The sequence below is a fragment of the Carcharhinus amblyrhynchos genome, chromosome 17, assembly GCF_965287045.1.
Source record: "Carcharhinus amblyrhynchos chromosome 17, sCarAmb.v2.hapA, whole genome shotgun sequence".
Classification (NCBI taxonomy): Eukaryota; Metazoa; Chordata; class Chondrichthyes; order Carcharhiniformes; family Carcharhinidae; genus Carcharhinus; species Carcharhinus amblyrhynchos.
The window spans coordinates 33686460-33702880 of record NC_137340.1 but is presented as its reverse complement, the minus strand read 5'-3'; the positions used below and the strand labels follow the sequence as shown (position 1 = coordinate 33702880).

Here is a 16421-nt window from a genome sequence, read left to right as displayed (position 1 = left end):
GATGTTGGTTCAGGGATAAATGTTGGCCAACACACCAGGAGAACTTCCTCTGTCTTTTTCCAAAAATCCAATTTACGCCCAACTGAGACGACAGATGGGTTCTCAATTTAGCATTTCATCCAAAAGTTAGGACCTCCAACAATACAGAACTTCCTCAGTACTGAGTTAAAAATGTAAAAAGCTAAACTAAATTTGAGGGGCATAACAACACCTTAAAATTTTGAAAAGTTGTAAACAGCTTTAGAATATCAGCTGTGAGGCTGTTACAATATCACACAAAGTAATATTTTTAAACTTACTTCAAACTTCGTTTCAATAAATTTGATGTATTAGTCTGATGGATTAAATTTCTTCTCAACTGCAGTAGGCAGCAGAAACTGCACTCAGATTCTGAAAAGCGGTGAGCAATGTGCAATGCCTAAGAGTACTATCACTGATTCTATTATCAGGTCCCATTGTGATTCATGACTTCTGAAAACTGCACTTTCATGATAAAGCATATCCTTCCTAACAGTTTTGTATGGCCCTCAAAAGGTTACACGATGGAAAAAGGAGAGCATTTACTGTTTATGAAGTTATCAATGGCTGCATAATATGGTGAAATGTTTATCAGTTACCATTAGACATGTACCTTCACATATTGAAATAACCTGGATTTCATTTCCATAGACTTTAATGTTCAGTGATTGTGATACAAAACTTGACTGTCTTAGTAAGTGATCTAAAATGGAACAGGAGTTCAAACACATAGAAATCAGAAAAGGCAACAAACAGAACTACTTGAGACAGAAAGTGTCATTTCTTTTTCTCTTCCTGATACTGGCTCTCCAGAGCATAAAAACAATCCTCACAGACTTGTTTGGTGACTTTGAGGTTACTGTTTACTGATTTATTCCAAATGACAGAGAACTCAGGTATCATTTCTTCACTGAATGCGCTGTTCACATTTCTCTGCAAGTAGCAATGGCTGGTCAAGAAAGTTGCTCCATAATAGAAGTTAGAACAGGTAAACTGTTAAAAAGCAAAGTTAGAAAGAAAACACACACAGTATTGTAGGAGACAAAACATCAATGAGCCAAGAAGATTTTAAATAGGACACACAATTGTATTCCTGACATTTAAAAAATGTTCATATGCACCTCATGTTAATATGCTTTAAAATGATAACTCTACTGTAGATTTAATCCACCCATTATTGAAGTTGAAAAGTTGATGATTTTAAAAACTTATAATCTTTTTTATAGCTTATACTGTCAACGTTTGAAAATTAAAATTGCTCCAGAATAATAACCTGCACATTTTCAATGTGCTCGCAAACAAAAAAAAAATTCACACTCCAATCTTTGTTCAGTAAGAGAATCTGATCTCCGGCAGCAAGTTCAGAAGGGGCACAAAAAGCAACACATTTCAAGCAAAGGGAAACCCCCATCCCGGGGTCAATCAATTAACAGAGTCCAAGAGATGGACCAGGTGAGTCCCGGATTCAACCTTCAGTTGTTGTTGAGTCAAAAAAATGCAACGTTGACAAGTCAAAGGCATTACAAGTGGCCTTAATATTTTTGGGTGGAGAGGACGTAAACAAGATCAACCAGGCCCAATCTTAAGCCTTAAGGCAATATATGGTTCAATGCCATGTCAGGTGTAGAGGATCAGAACTGTTTGACTCTGTTGGCTTATTTATGGCTAAGTGCTACATCAGAACATTTAATTTGGCTAATTTCTATAACTTAAAATTTATGCAAATTAATGGATTCATGGCCTTATTTGCGTGTAGCCTGAAGACTCTATAGGTGCACATTTTATGGGACCCCTTCAAAGGGAAACGATTGGACACACCCCAATTAGGTTTCATACTAATCATCACTTTGTAGGGACCCCTCCTAGAAAATACATGCATAGATGCCAGGTGAGCATCATGAGTTCAGCTGTATTGCCCCCCGGGTATTAAGGTGGAATAGCATACTAGACTTCTGTCTAGAACTCAAGGCCAGACATTATAGCATAAACATGTAACAAAGGGAGCTTATCATTTGTGGAACACATCCACATATTCAGGACAGAAAACGAGAAGAGCAGTGGGAGTCAAAAAACCCACTGATTTCTGCAGCAGCAACTGAAAAGTCAGAAAACACTACCACCTAGTGGTAAAATCATTCTATCACTACTTATTATCATGGAACGCTTGTAAAATTATTTTTAAATATTCCTTGCCAGCACATGCATCTTAAAAAAAATGCTAACTTTAACCTACTTCTCTAATTTTGATGAGTATGAAGGCACTAGACAGAACTTGTTCCTAAACACAGAATCAAAAATTGGATCAGTGTCAGTGTTACCCTGGACGGTGTCATTCACCTCTTAGTACAAGCAGACACTGCCAGTTTTGGAAGTCTTTCACACTGGTGAACGAAACATTACACAATGCATCACATAATGCAAGTAGGCAACAATGATCGCCTTATAAAGAGCTACTCTTGATGCTGTTTCCCACCAGTTACAATAATTTAACCTTCACTACAGCACCATTCTTTACTGTTATAACCAGATTAAAAATAAACTTTTGTCTACACGCTCCGAATGTCATTCAGCCTCTCCTGTCTGAATTTAATCACAGTAAGAAGTCTCACAACACCAGATTAAAGTCCAACATGTTTATTTGGTAACAAATGCCACTAGCTTTCAGAGCGCTGCTCCTTTGTCAGGTGAGTGGGGAGTTCTGATCACATACAGTGCATATAAAAGGCACACACCCAGATTACAGAATACTGATTAGAATGTGAGTCTTTACAGCAATTCAAGCCCTAAAGGCGCAGACAATGTGAGTGGAGATAGCATTAAGCATAGGTTAAAGAGATGTGTATGGTCTCTAGACAGGACAGTAAGTGAGATGTTGCAAGCCCAGGCAAGTCATGGGGGTTACAAATATAGTGTGACATGAATCCAAGATCCCGGTTGAGGCCATCCTCATGTGTGCGGAACTTGGCTATCAGCCTCTGCTCAGCAACTCTGCGCTGTCATGTGCCGTGAAGGCCACCTTGCAGAATCTTACCCGAAGCCCAGAGGCCGAATGTCCATGACTGCTGAAGCTTTTGCCAACAGGAAGAGAACAGTCTGCCTGGTGATTATCGAACGGTGTTCGTTCATCCATTGTCATAGTGTCTGCATGGTCTCCCCAATATGCCATGCCTCGGGACATCCTTTCCTGCAGCGTATCAGGTAGACAACGTTGGCCGAGTTGCAAGTTATGTACCGTGCACCTGGTGGATGGTGTTCTCACATGTGATGATGGCATCCGTGTCGATGATCCAGCATGTCTTAGGAGGTTGCTGTGGCAGGGTTGTGTGGTGTCGTGGTCACTGTTCTTCTGAAGGCTGTATAGTTTGCTGTGGACAATGGTCTGTTTGAGGTTGTGCAGTTGTTTGAAGGCAAGAAGTGAGGGCGTGGGGATGGCCTTGGCGAGATGATCGTCTTCATCAATGACACGTTGAAGACTCCAGAGAAGATGTCGTAGCTTCTCCGCTCCGGGAAAGTACTGGATGACGAAGGGTACTCTGTCCACCATGTCCCACGTTTGTCTTCTGAGGGGGTCGTGCAGTTTTTCGCTGTGGTGCGCCAGAACTGTCGATTGATGAGTCGAGTGCCATATCCTGTTCTTATGAGGGCATCTTCAGCATCTGGAGTTGCGATCCTCCTCAAGTGAGCAGGTCCTGTGTATATGGACGGCTTGTCCATAGGGAATGGCTTCTTTAACATGTTTAAGGTGGAAGCTGGAGAACTGGAGCATCGTGAGGTTATCCGTGGACTTGAGGTACAGTGAGGTGCTGAGGTGACTGTCCTTAATGGAGGTGAGTGTGTCCAAGAATGCAACCGATTCCGGAGGGTAGTCCATGGTGAGTCTGATGGTGGGATGTAACTTGTTGATGTCATCATAGTTGTTTCAGTGATTGTTCACCATGAATCCAAAAGGAAGAAAATGTCATTGATGTATCTAGTGCAGGGCATCGGTTGAAGGTCCTGTGTGATGAAGAAGTCTTGTTTGAGTCTGTGCATGTTGGCATATTGAGGTGCGAATTTGGTTCCCATGGCTGTTCCGTATGACTGGTTGAAGAACTGGTTGTTGAAGGTGAACACATTGTGGTTCAGGATGAAGCATCTGGAAACTGGCAGTTGTTGGCATTGAGCACTGAGGCAGTCGCAGCAATGCTATCGTTGTGGGGGATACTGGTGTAGAGTGCTGAGACATCCATCATGACAAGGAGTGCTCCTGGTTCAACTGCTCCATGTATGCTGAGTTTCTGTAGGAAGTCCACAGTGTCATGACAAAAGCTGGGGGTTCTTTGTACAACGGGTTTCAGGATGCCCTCGACAGAGCCGGAGAGGTTCTCGCACAGGGTCCCATTGCCCGATACAATGGGACAGCCGGGTGTTTCTGCCTTGTGTATCTTGGGAGGCAGTAGAGATCTCCAACGCAAGGAATACGTGGCAATGTAGTCAGAGAGGTCCTTGTTCAGGGTCCCATTGCCCGATACAATGGGATGGCTAGGTGTGTTTGCCTTGTGCATCTTTAGGAGGCAGTAGAGATCTCCAATGCAGGGAGTAGTGGGATGAGAGCTCTTATCCCATGTACTTCCCACGTTGGAGATTTCTACTGCCTGGTGTTGTGAGACTTCTTAGTGTGTTTACCCCAGTCCAACACCGGCATCTTCACATCATGAATGTAATCAACCAGGTGATTATATCATAGTGCAGCAACATATGAATTGTAGCAATCTTTCACAATTATTCCATTTTGGACATGGGAATACAGTTAGTAAGAATCAAAACAGCAAAAAGAAATGCAGTCCCAAATAAAAGAATTCTAAAAACTTCAAAAAAATTGAAATATAGCATTCATTGCTTGTTGCTATTTGCTACAGTACTTTTTAATCTATAAAACTAAGAAAATATTTTATGTCATCAAGCACTCCTAAAGAACTTCATCCAAAATAGCTTTAGTGAGGAGCATTTTCATGATTTGCTCTAAATGGCCACAAACTTCTAAACATCAGCTTTAAAAGAAGCAATAAAGATTCTGCATGCTGCTCTTCAGTAGATTCAGATAAGGAAATCTTTTACTTCTACTCCTTTGTCACAGAATCCTTGTAGGCATTGGCACTAATAGTCTTCTAATGGAGACAAAATAAAAGCCACAAATATTATAGCCACCCTACTTTGAACAAACACACTCAAAAGAGCTCTTAAGAAAATTCATGGTTGCACATCAGATTGTACCCTTCATAGTAAGCCACCAACAACTGGCATTCTTTCCCATCTAGCCTAAATGCAGTGGCTTCCAATCCAGCTGCTGCTTCTAAACCATCAAGTTCCAGCTTCAAATTTGACCACCGTTTTATACAAAGAACAACAAGGAAGTAGTTTACATTGTGAATTCGGGTTCAGTGAAGATTCCCATCCATAACATAACAGCAGTGGCAACAATTTCAGCTAAAGATGGTGGTAAGTTTTTAGGTGCCAATAACCTGTCCTGGTCTCTCCATACAGGAGCTGTAGTTAAGAAAGCCCACCAACACCTCTACTTTCTCAGGAAACCAAGGAAATTTGGCATGTCCACTACAACTCTCACCAACTTCTACAAATGGACTATAGAAAGCAATTTTTCCAGTTGTATCACAGCTTGATATGGCTCCTGCTTTGTTCAAGATCGCATTAAACTACAAAGAGTCATGAATGAAGCCCAGTCCACCACTCTAACCAGCCCCCCATCCATTGACACCATCTATTCTTTCCACAGAAAAGCAGCCAGCATTATCAAGGACCCCACACATGCTGGACATGCTCTCTTTCACCTTTTTCCATTGAGAAAAAGATACAAAAGTCTGAGATCACGTACCAACCGACTCAAAAACAGTTTCTTCCCTGCTGCCATCAGACTGTGAATGAACCTACCTCGCATTAAGCTGATCTTTCTCTACACCCTGGCAATGACTGTAACACTGCATTCTGCATTCTCTCCTTTCCTTCCCTATGTACAGTATGCTTTACCTGTATAGCGCGCAAGAAACTATACTATTCATTATATAATTGTACATGTGACAATAATAAGTCAAAAGTAAAAACATTTAAGGTATCTTCAGATACATAATCAAAATAACTGGATAAGCTAACTTAATAGACCAGATCTTTGGTCCCTGGATCTGAGAACTGGTACATGACCCAAGACGAGCATCAGGAGGTCTCCACCACAAAGCTTGAACTTCTGATGGGCAGTTCCCCAGATCTGCAGGAGCCTCCACAACAGTATCCAACTCACCCACTCATCTGTCTATCACCCATTCACTCAATGTTCACACTGGACATTTAAATTCACCTTATGACAGCTAGTGCCGTAAAAAGGGGGTTTGTCTTCTGCACTGATTCTCTTCGCTACTCTGTGTGGATTCATGCGCTGAGCGAGTTCTTCTGGCTGCTCCATTTGAAAGACCTTCCAAACATATCCAGAATTTCTGTCCAATCAGTGTCAGCTGCAGCAATTCCAACAATGATCGGAAGATCTGGACCAATATTTTAAAACTTCTAATTGTCTCTAAAACCATTATGTTGGTTAGCAAAGCATCAGTACTACATTTATCAAAGATTTAGTGTTTTGAATTTTAGAAGAAGACAACATTAGAAGTCTGTTCTGCCAAAAACATAAGATCATAAAAAATAGGTGTAGGAGTTGGCCATTTGGTTCCTCAAGCCTACTCCGTCATTTAAAAAGATCATGGCTGATCTGATTGTGGCCTGAACTCCATTTATTTGCCTGTTCCCTCTTACTCCCCAACTCCTTTGCTGTTCAAAAATGTGTCTAATTTAGCCTTGAACATATTCCATGATCCAGTCTGCACTGCTCTCTGTGGAAGAGAATAGTGAAGGGGCAGCTTTCTAATCTGCTGGTATCTTTGCAGAATCTGGAGAATTTTGGAAGATTACGCCAATAAATTCACTCCATCTCTGCAGACACTTTTTTTAAGACCTTAGGATGCAGACCATCAGGTCCAGGGGACCTGTCAGCCTTTAGTCCTCAGTACCTTTCCTTTAGTGATTATCGTGGTTTGAGGTTCCTTCCTCCCTTTTTACTCCTTGCTCTTCTACTATACTTGGGATGCTTTTTGTTTCTTGTAATGTGAAGATAGTTACAAAATACTTGCTCAAAGTCTTTGGCATTTTGTTTCCCATTATTAATTCCTTTGTCTTACCCTCTAAGAGACCAATGCTTCTTAGCTACTGTTTTCCTTTGTATATACAAAAGAACAATGGAGCACAGGAACAGGCCCTTCAGCCCACCAAGACTGCACCAATACATGGTCTCTGTTCACCTCCTGTTCATGTGCCTAGATACACCTTGAACATTGCTAACATACCTGCTTCCATCGCCTCCATTGGCAGCACGTTCCAGGCACGTACTATACTCTGTGTGAAAAACGTCTCTGCTAAATTTACCACCGCTCACCTTAAACCTGTGCCCTCGTGTAGTCAATCCTTCCATCCTGGGAAAAAGCCTCTGACTATCCACCCCATCAATGCCTCTCTTAATTCTGTAGACCTTCATCAGGTTGCCCTTCAACTTCTGTCTTTCTAGTGAAAATAATCCGAGTTTATCCACAACAAAACAGAAAATGCTGGAAAATCTTAGCTATTTGATAGCATTTGTGGGGAGAAAATAGAGCCAATGTTTCGAGTCTAGATGACCCTTTGTCCAACCTCTCCTCATACCTTAAACCCTCCAGTTCTTAAATTTTCACCATCTATTTTTATATTTCTTTCTATTTTTCTGTCATATGCCAGAATTTCGCCCTATTTTTTTAAAAAAGTCATCCTTTGCTAGTTTCTAAAATTTTCCCAATCCTCTAGGCTACTGGAAACCTTTGCACCATTATAAATTTTTGCTTTTAATTTGATACTATCCTTAACTTCCTTAGTTAATTACAGATAGTAGCACATTCTTCTTGCACTTGTTCTCAATGGAATACATCTTTGTTGAGTCAAGAATTCTCAAATGTCAGGCACTGCTTCTCTATTATCTTGTCTTTTAACCTATTTTGCCTTTCCAATTTAGCCAAGTCTCTTCATACCTTTACAACTGCCTTTAAGTTTAAGATACTAGTTTCAGAATCAAATTTCTCACCCTCAAAACCAAATGTAAAATTTGATCATCCTACTTACAATTAGGTCATTAATTAATCCTGTCTTATTGCATATTACCAGATCTAAAATAGCCTGTTGCTTAGTTAATTCCAGAAGGGATTGTTCAAGCAAATTGTCCCAAATACACAATGAACTCATCCTTCAGGCTAACTTTGTCAAATTAATTCATTTATTCTAAAAAAGTTGAAAATCACTGTTATGACTCCAGCTGACATTACTACTGGACAAGTCAGATCCCAGGATAAAACCTGGCTTAATAGATCCTAACTTTTATTTTTTGTTTAGTATTGTGGAGGGTGGCTACTGAACAGAGTCATAAGAGCCTGATGAACCTTTAACAAAATAATAAAACATATATGAAATAGAAAAAAAAGCTATATAACAGTACTGCTTTACCTACACTAATTTATAAGGCTAACACAAGTTACAAAAGCTATCTTTATCGCTAACGCTCTCAGTAAGTACACAGTTCATATGAACCAATACGTGAACTGTGGTCAGACACATTACACTCTGAAACCACATCACAATCTACAATCAAGTGACAGATGCCACTGAAAATAACTCCTATGGATCTCTCATCAACTCTTCCCAGACATTTGTCACATTGAACCAACTGGTCTCACAGAAGCTCTGACTTGAGTTTCCAATCTCCGCTCTTGAAAAATTCACTTTGGAATCTTTTCCCAATGATTTTTCTTGGGATGTCTTCCAGTATTTTGATCTCTCCCTAGGATAATCCTTTTCTCTGGATTACCATGTACATTCAAACTTTGCGTTCCATACACTCTCACAGATACTTAACAAGCCAAAAGAACACAACAGCTTCACAGGACATGGCAAAGAGTTACCCACCTCTGGCCATCTACTTGGACCTTTTGACTTCTTGTAAGCCAACTTTGCTCTTTGTCTGCTTCCTGCAATTCTGTCTTTTATCTTGGAGCTTTTTCCTCTGTTTCTCACTCTCGACTCCATTTAACAGGACCTTATTTAGATTACCATTTTGGTTTCTTGACTCAAGTTTCTTGCTGGGACATTCTGTCCCAGTCCATAGTTTCTGGACTTCTCTTAAGTTTGGGACATGTTCTTTGTCCCTTTTCACGGCCTGCCTGTTCTTGTGCTTTCTGTGGAATGTTACTTTTTTCTGGGTCACCTTGCATAGCAACAGCTCAAATTTTTTCTCCAAATAATTTTAATTTCCTAAACCACTACCCCCTTGATAACACAGCTCTCCACTTCATAGGTCATAAAACCTTATTAAAATGCAAGTATACAAACAAAACATGAGATTTGTTGATTCCCTTTCAGAGAAATCTCTAAATGAAACAAGATCCAGGTTTCAACTTCCCTAACCCAGAAATAAAGAATATAAATTAAACCTAAACTTACAGCTATACCTTATTCCTAACACTCACAATTACAAGCAACTTAACATCTCCCACAATTATTCTTACAAGCACCCATTATTTCTTTATGCTGTAGTTAGAATTAGTTGGCCTATAAGTTACTTTCACCAGTGATTTCCTTCCTTTTGCTGTTTCTTATCTCCACCCAAATTGATTCTACACCTTGATCTTCTGAACCAAAATCATTTCTGACTACTATACTAATCTCATCATTTATTAACAGAGCCATCCCACCCCCTTTTGTTTTCTTCCTGCCCTCAATGTGAAATACCCTTGAATATTCAGGTCCCAGCCATAGGCACTTTGCAGCCATGTCTATTATATCATACTCATTTATTGCTATTTATGCCTTGAGTTCATCTATCTTATCACAAATGCTGTGTTGCATTTATTCTGTCTTTTCACCATTTTTCCCTGCTCTTGACCTTATCTTTGTACGCTCTGTCCCTTCCTGTCACACTCCGATTATCATTACTTATATTCTTACCTTGCACTATTTGTCTTGTTCTTTCTCTTTAACTTTCCAACCACCCCCGAAGTGAACTTTCTCTCTATTTAGTTCAAAGCACAATTTTTAGCAATTGTGTGGTAAAAAGAATAGCACCTTCTTTAAGGAAGCCATTTAAAATTATGGTAAAGTGATTCACAATCACATAAATATGCTATCCTCATTGCAACGTATATTCAAAAAATGCAATCTCAGTAAATTGGGGAATGAGGTGAATCACAGTTATAGAAGACAAATTGGTAGTTCCTTTTTTTTAAATTTGAAAGTGATAAATAAAGAGTGCTATATTGAAGAAAAAAAGTCAATGAAGTATAGAACTGACCCACCTTCGCACACTTGTACACAGATGTGCAAGACAAACATGTGCCTCCTCGTCCAATAACCAGTTTAGCTTATTCCTATCCATAAGAACTTAAGTAAATCCCTAGTAAATGCCAACTACCTGTATATAATTAAATATAGAATTAACAGATATCCTTTTTTCCTTCTAAATAAAATAGGAGTTTATAAGTAAACCAAATTTCAAGCTTATATAAATCAAAGGCTGACATACTTTTACAATGATGTGGGTATGCCGGCGTTGGTATATAGGTTGGACTAAAACCTGGTGTTGTCAGACTTTTTACTATACTTTTACAACACATTTCAACACCCCTAACAATTTCTTTTTGCAAACAATCTGATCGTTGATGACTTGCATCCACCATTTAATTTCAGGGATTCTCTTTCTTTCCAGCATTTGCTTCAAGCCAGAAAGGCCAAACTTATCTCACTCGCACTTAGCATATATATTATCCCACAATGAATGATTATCTGCATAATTTTCAATGAATATACCATCTCCAGTACGCCCATTATATAGAAGCTCGCTTAATATATTTGACAACTGGAATTCCATATCCACCACCCCCACAAAACCAGTGTTTCAGCAGCCAGGGTACATAATACACAATCACTTTTATTTATCACTAAGCTAAAGGACAACATTTCCAATTCTCAGCCACAGGAAACATTCCAAACCAAACGGCACTAGAATATGCACCAAAAAGATTAGCATGTGAAGTGATGCAAAAAAAAAAATCAGCTCTACATTCTTTGTATCACTGAAGGATGATCATTTATCCTGATTTTATTTTCTTAAATTTTATTTTCTCTTGAAACACTCTCTATTTCAGGATTTTACTTAACAACCAACACAATAAAAGTAGCATCAAGTCTAGTCTGAGTGCACAACCAGTTTAACTGACCAATCAAACTTCATAATTGTTTCATCTGTTCCTTACATATAACATTTCATGGATGACCTAATATGATTAACAGGGGTATAAGAGTACTAATTTTAACTTATATCAGGGCTACTTTGCTTATAAAGTTTCTAAACCAGTATATTTAAAAGCCCCACAGCCTGTCTCCTAAATTGGAATTCTGCTCTAATTTTACGTTGAAGTCCAACAGGTTTACTTGGTAGCAAAAGCCACCTTTTATAAACCAATAGGTTTATTTGACGTTTGCTACCAAATAAACCTGTTGGACTTTAACCTGGTGTTGTGAGACTTCTTACTGTGTTTACCCCAGTCTAACGCTGGCATCTTCACATCATGACTAACGTTGAGAACATTTCTCAAATTCTGCAGTACCCCTGGTTTGAAATCATGAAGATGCCTGAAGGTTTTACTTTATGACATCAAGAGAACATAGCAGGATCTGCTCTGAGTTGTACAAAATTTATTTTCAGCAAAACAGATCTCAAAAAACACGAAATCCCAGAAATACCATTCAAGTATTTGTTACTTTCCACAGTTTTCCTACTGCACTAGATAGTTTAAGGAAAATTTTTCTCAGAAAAGTAACGTCCTGTAGAAAGGCAACTTTTATATTGATTGACCTACACTTCCATGAGATTAGCCAAAAGAGCCATGAAGGTTTTCAAGATTACTTTTCCAGCTGTGGAGAGAATCCACTCTAACATCTTTATCATCGAGTTGCTCTCAAAAACTTAGCCCTCATTTTAGCCAAGTAAGTCACATCTGCACAAAATTTTTCAGTATAAATCCAGCCAAGTACCAAACGCTATCTGATACTCTGAATAAATTCCAAACTCTCATCAACTATCTCTTTGTTTTGCCTTTCTGATTAGTTTACCTTCATGTTTATTGGTGGCCAAAATTTCATGATCATGAGCACTTCTGCTTCTAGCTGTCACAAGCCTGTTTGATGATTTTTATTTGATTGTCAAATCTTTTCAAGCTACTGCCACTACTTCAACTTTTATGTCTGTTGCAACCAGAACGATGAGATCTTCTTCTTATACTTTGAGGTTCTTTCCACAGTACGTGATGATTTTCTAACACAAGAACCACTTCAGACTCATCATCAGCACTTATGTATTTCCTACTCTTATATCCCATTCTGCTAATATATGTATAGTATTTTCCTGGCCATCACCCTCATCATTCAACCAATATTTTAACTTGCTATTGCTGCATAACCCACAATTGTTGTATCGATTCATTGACTAAACTCCTCTAGAATTTACGCCATACATAGATATACATTTATACTGCAATGGTTACTGTGAAAATCCCCTAGTTGCCACACTCCAGCACCTGTTCGGGTATACCGAAGGAGAAATTAGCACGGCCAATGCACCTAACCAGCACATCATTTGGATTGTGGGAGGAAACTGGAGCACCTGGAAGAAACGCACACAGACACGGGGAAAACGTGTAGACTCCACACAGACATTGACCTAAGCTGGGAATCGAACCTCGGTCCCTGGCACTTTGAGGCAGCAGTGCTAACCACTGTGCCACCCATCTCATGATCAATCACATTACCACTATCCAATTTTTGATCCACTACAATTCTGCTCCTCGGGAATTTCCTCACAAAACATCTATCAACTGCTCAGAGTCTGAGATTGTCGTAATTTTATCATGATGGATGAACTTTAATAGTTTGATGGCCATATCTAATAAGTACCCCTGTCTGTCTTACAATCACATCAGAGCCTTTCCAATCCCTCCGACCCTCTTTCATAAAATACTAAATTTTCAGAAGTGAATTCACTGATGGTCTGACGCAGTACTTGCGCTCTCCAATTTTACTCCAAGACTTCTGACTTGATGAAAGTCCACCCCCCTACACGTAAAGTATTCAAACATGCAGAAAATGTTGTATTGATTCTAGTGCCTTCTGGAGTATGAGGGCTATTGCACAGAACAAAAAGGTAATTTGGAATTTTCCCCATAAATTAACTGATGGGGACTATAGCCATCAATCTTCTGGAGTACGCCATTTGCATAAACCACCCACGTAAGCCAACAGTCAACTTGCCAAGTGGTGACCAGCTAAAGATTTATGCAGCATTTCATCATTCACCATAGGGTTCCTCTCACAAATTCCATTGCTAAAAGGACTTTCAGATGTAGTCCTCATAACCATAACATTCAAGTCCTGAATTTGTCATTGGTAAATCACCTCCATTATCATCAGGATCTCTGCTGGTGCTCAAGTCTGGTCCCTCTCTATTTTTCCAGACTTTTGACCATAATAATCCTTTGTTTTTACTAGATATTATTGCAGAAAGACTAAATCTGGTCGCCAGGTTTGTAAAATGTAGGATAAAAATATCTGCTCTTGTCTATACATTTAAATCCATGATAACCACCTTGTTGGACTCATGTGCCAATGGAAGACTTACAGCAGGAGTGGCAATGTCCTTTGATACTTAGATTTCGCACTTCTCCCGGTCTCTCATATTAGCATTGTATACAATTTATTAACAACACATGCATCTTTGAGCAGGGTTTTTGATCTCTGACAAGCAGAGTGAGCAAATTCCTTATGTAACTTTAATTTTTCCTCTCTGATCCTCATCACTCGACATTGTTAAAACTTGTTTAACACTCTGATGAGAAAGGTCTTAAAGGATACAATAATGTCAATACAAGAGAGATTTAAGCAGGAGCAGATCATATGGCCTATTGTCCTTGCTCTGCCAGTTAATACAATCCTGGGCTGCTCCACTTTGCTGCCCGCGCACTGTTTCCCCAATTCTCTAAAAGAACTTAAAAATATGTATTTTCTAACCTTGAATGTATTTAATGAGGGAGCATCGATTGCTCTCTGGGGTAGCGATGCTCTGACAGAGTAATCTGAAGATCAACTGACTTCCCAAAAACAATTACTTATTTGTGCTCCCTGCTAGGTTTTATACGTGCACTAGTCATAGAAGGTTTATTCAACTCAGAATCTTGCTGCAGAAAACATCAGTACGTATAAAATACAGGGTTAGGGTGAGAAACCATGGACCCTGGTCTTTCCCTCTTTCCGGGCCCCTTATTTTACACCGCCCACTCACTCCATCCACACCATCACCACCACAATCTTACACATATTTTCCCCTATCAAGATTTACCAAATCACCAAACAATCAAAAAATCTCCTAGTAAACTAGTAAAATTATAACACGCAATGCTCCCATCTGATTACAAATATTGTGGAAACATAGAAAATAGGAAGAGTCAGCCTTTAGAGATTGTTTTGCCAAGGATCTATCAAGCCAGGCTCCAACCTGGGATCTGACGTTTCTTCCTAATCATTCATATCATGTGGGTACCACTGAGTGAGACAGCATTCATTATCCACTCACATTTGTCCTTCAGCTGAATGCTTACTAGGCCAGTTCAAAGGGCATTTATGGATCTGGAGTTACATGTAGAGTAGACCAGGTAAGGAGTGATTTAAAACATAAAAACGTAGAAAATAAGTGCAGGAGTAGTCCGCTCACCCTTTCAAGCCTGCACCATCATTCAATATGATCATGGCTGATGATGCACTTTCAGTATCCCTCTCCCGCTTTCTCTTCCATACTCCTTGATCCCTTTAGCCGCAAGGGCCACATCCAGCTCCCTCTTGAACATATCTAACAAATTAGCCTGAACAGCTTTCTGAGGTAGAGAATTCTACAGGTTCACAACTCTGTGTAAACAGGTTATTCCTCATCTCAGTCCTGAATGGCTTACCCCTTATTCTTAGACTGTAATCCCTAGTTCAGAACTTTCTCAACATCAAGGATATTCTTCCCGCATCTAGACTATCCAGTCCAATCAGGATTTTATATGTTTCTATGAGATTTTCTCTCATTCTTCTAAATTCCAGTGAGTACAAGCCCAGTCAATCCAGTTTTTCTTCATGTCAGTCCTGGCATTCTGGGAATCAGTCTGGTGAACCTTTGCTGGAGTCCCTCAATAGTAAGCCAAATGGGGTTTTACAATAATTGATAACGGTTTCGTGGTCATCATTAGACTTTTAATTCTAGATTTTTTTTAAATTGAATTCAAATTTTACCATCTACCATGATGGGATTGGAACATGGATCTCCAAAGCAGTACTCCATGTCTCTGGATTACTAATCCAGTGAAAATACCACTTCTCACCGCCTCACCTACAATTGTAGCATGGGTCACTAATATCAAGAGCAGTAACAACATTATGCAGTCTTAGTTTGTGTGCCAACTGTGAATATTAAACAAACCAGGGAGCATAAATTTTCTTTTAGCATACTGTGCAACATTGTTAATTTGATAGGAAAATATTCCATGAGGTATTTATAAACACTGTGCAGACAATACTGATTTTGATGATCAATCAAAAAAGTCTATTTTTAGTTTAATCGATTGTGGGTTAAATAACATGTTCTGCAGACTGTACATACGTACGTGTTGATAGAAAATATATATTTGGAGACAGATTCAATACTTGCAACCCAGACCGCCAGAGAACCTTTCAGGTTTTGATTTATGTATTTCAACTAGCCATTTCTGAGGAGAAAGGAAATACCATCTCCATTCTTGGAGACTAATAGAAGAGAGGCAGGAGGTCTCTCAGTTATGAAGCTCAAGCTGCTCTGTCTGGAACAAGTGAACTCCATTTACGATAACAGGACTGGTTCCCCCTAATTCCCAGCGTTTTGCATCTTGTGCACCCTCCTTCCAGGGTCCTGATAAAATGATTTTGTCTATCTTCTTCGAATAGCAATACTGTTTACTAACCTCAATGTTTGATCATTAACAAATCTGAAGCAAGCAAAGGGAGGGTAGAAAAGGAAATCATCCCATTACTTGCTGGTGTGTAAGCTCCCAGCTCCTTCATTAGATACAGTGACACAGACTCACTCATCTCTCTCAGGCTAACTCAGTAGCAAAGTTCCAGTTCCTTGGAACAGCTTGTGCTGTGGACACAGATGATGACCAAGTTGAGCTTGCGACTCTCTCGGGCCTGCTCCAGCCTCGTTACCAGTGCAGACTCCCTCCTGT

At 39.5% G+C, this 16421-nt stretch overlaps 1 protein-coding gene across 4 annotated transcripts in view; it reads right to left on the bottom strand.

The window, feature by feature from the left end:
* vti1a (vesicle transport through interaction with t-SNAREs 1A) overlaps positions 1–16421 on the bottom strand; it is a 327457-nt gene that overhangs the window by 287487 nt on the left and 23549 nt on the right. The gene's annotated exons all lie outside the window — the stretch shown is intronic.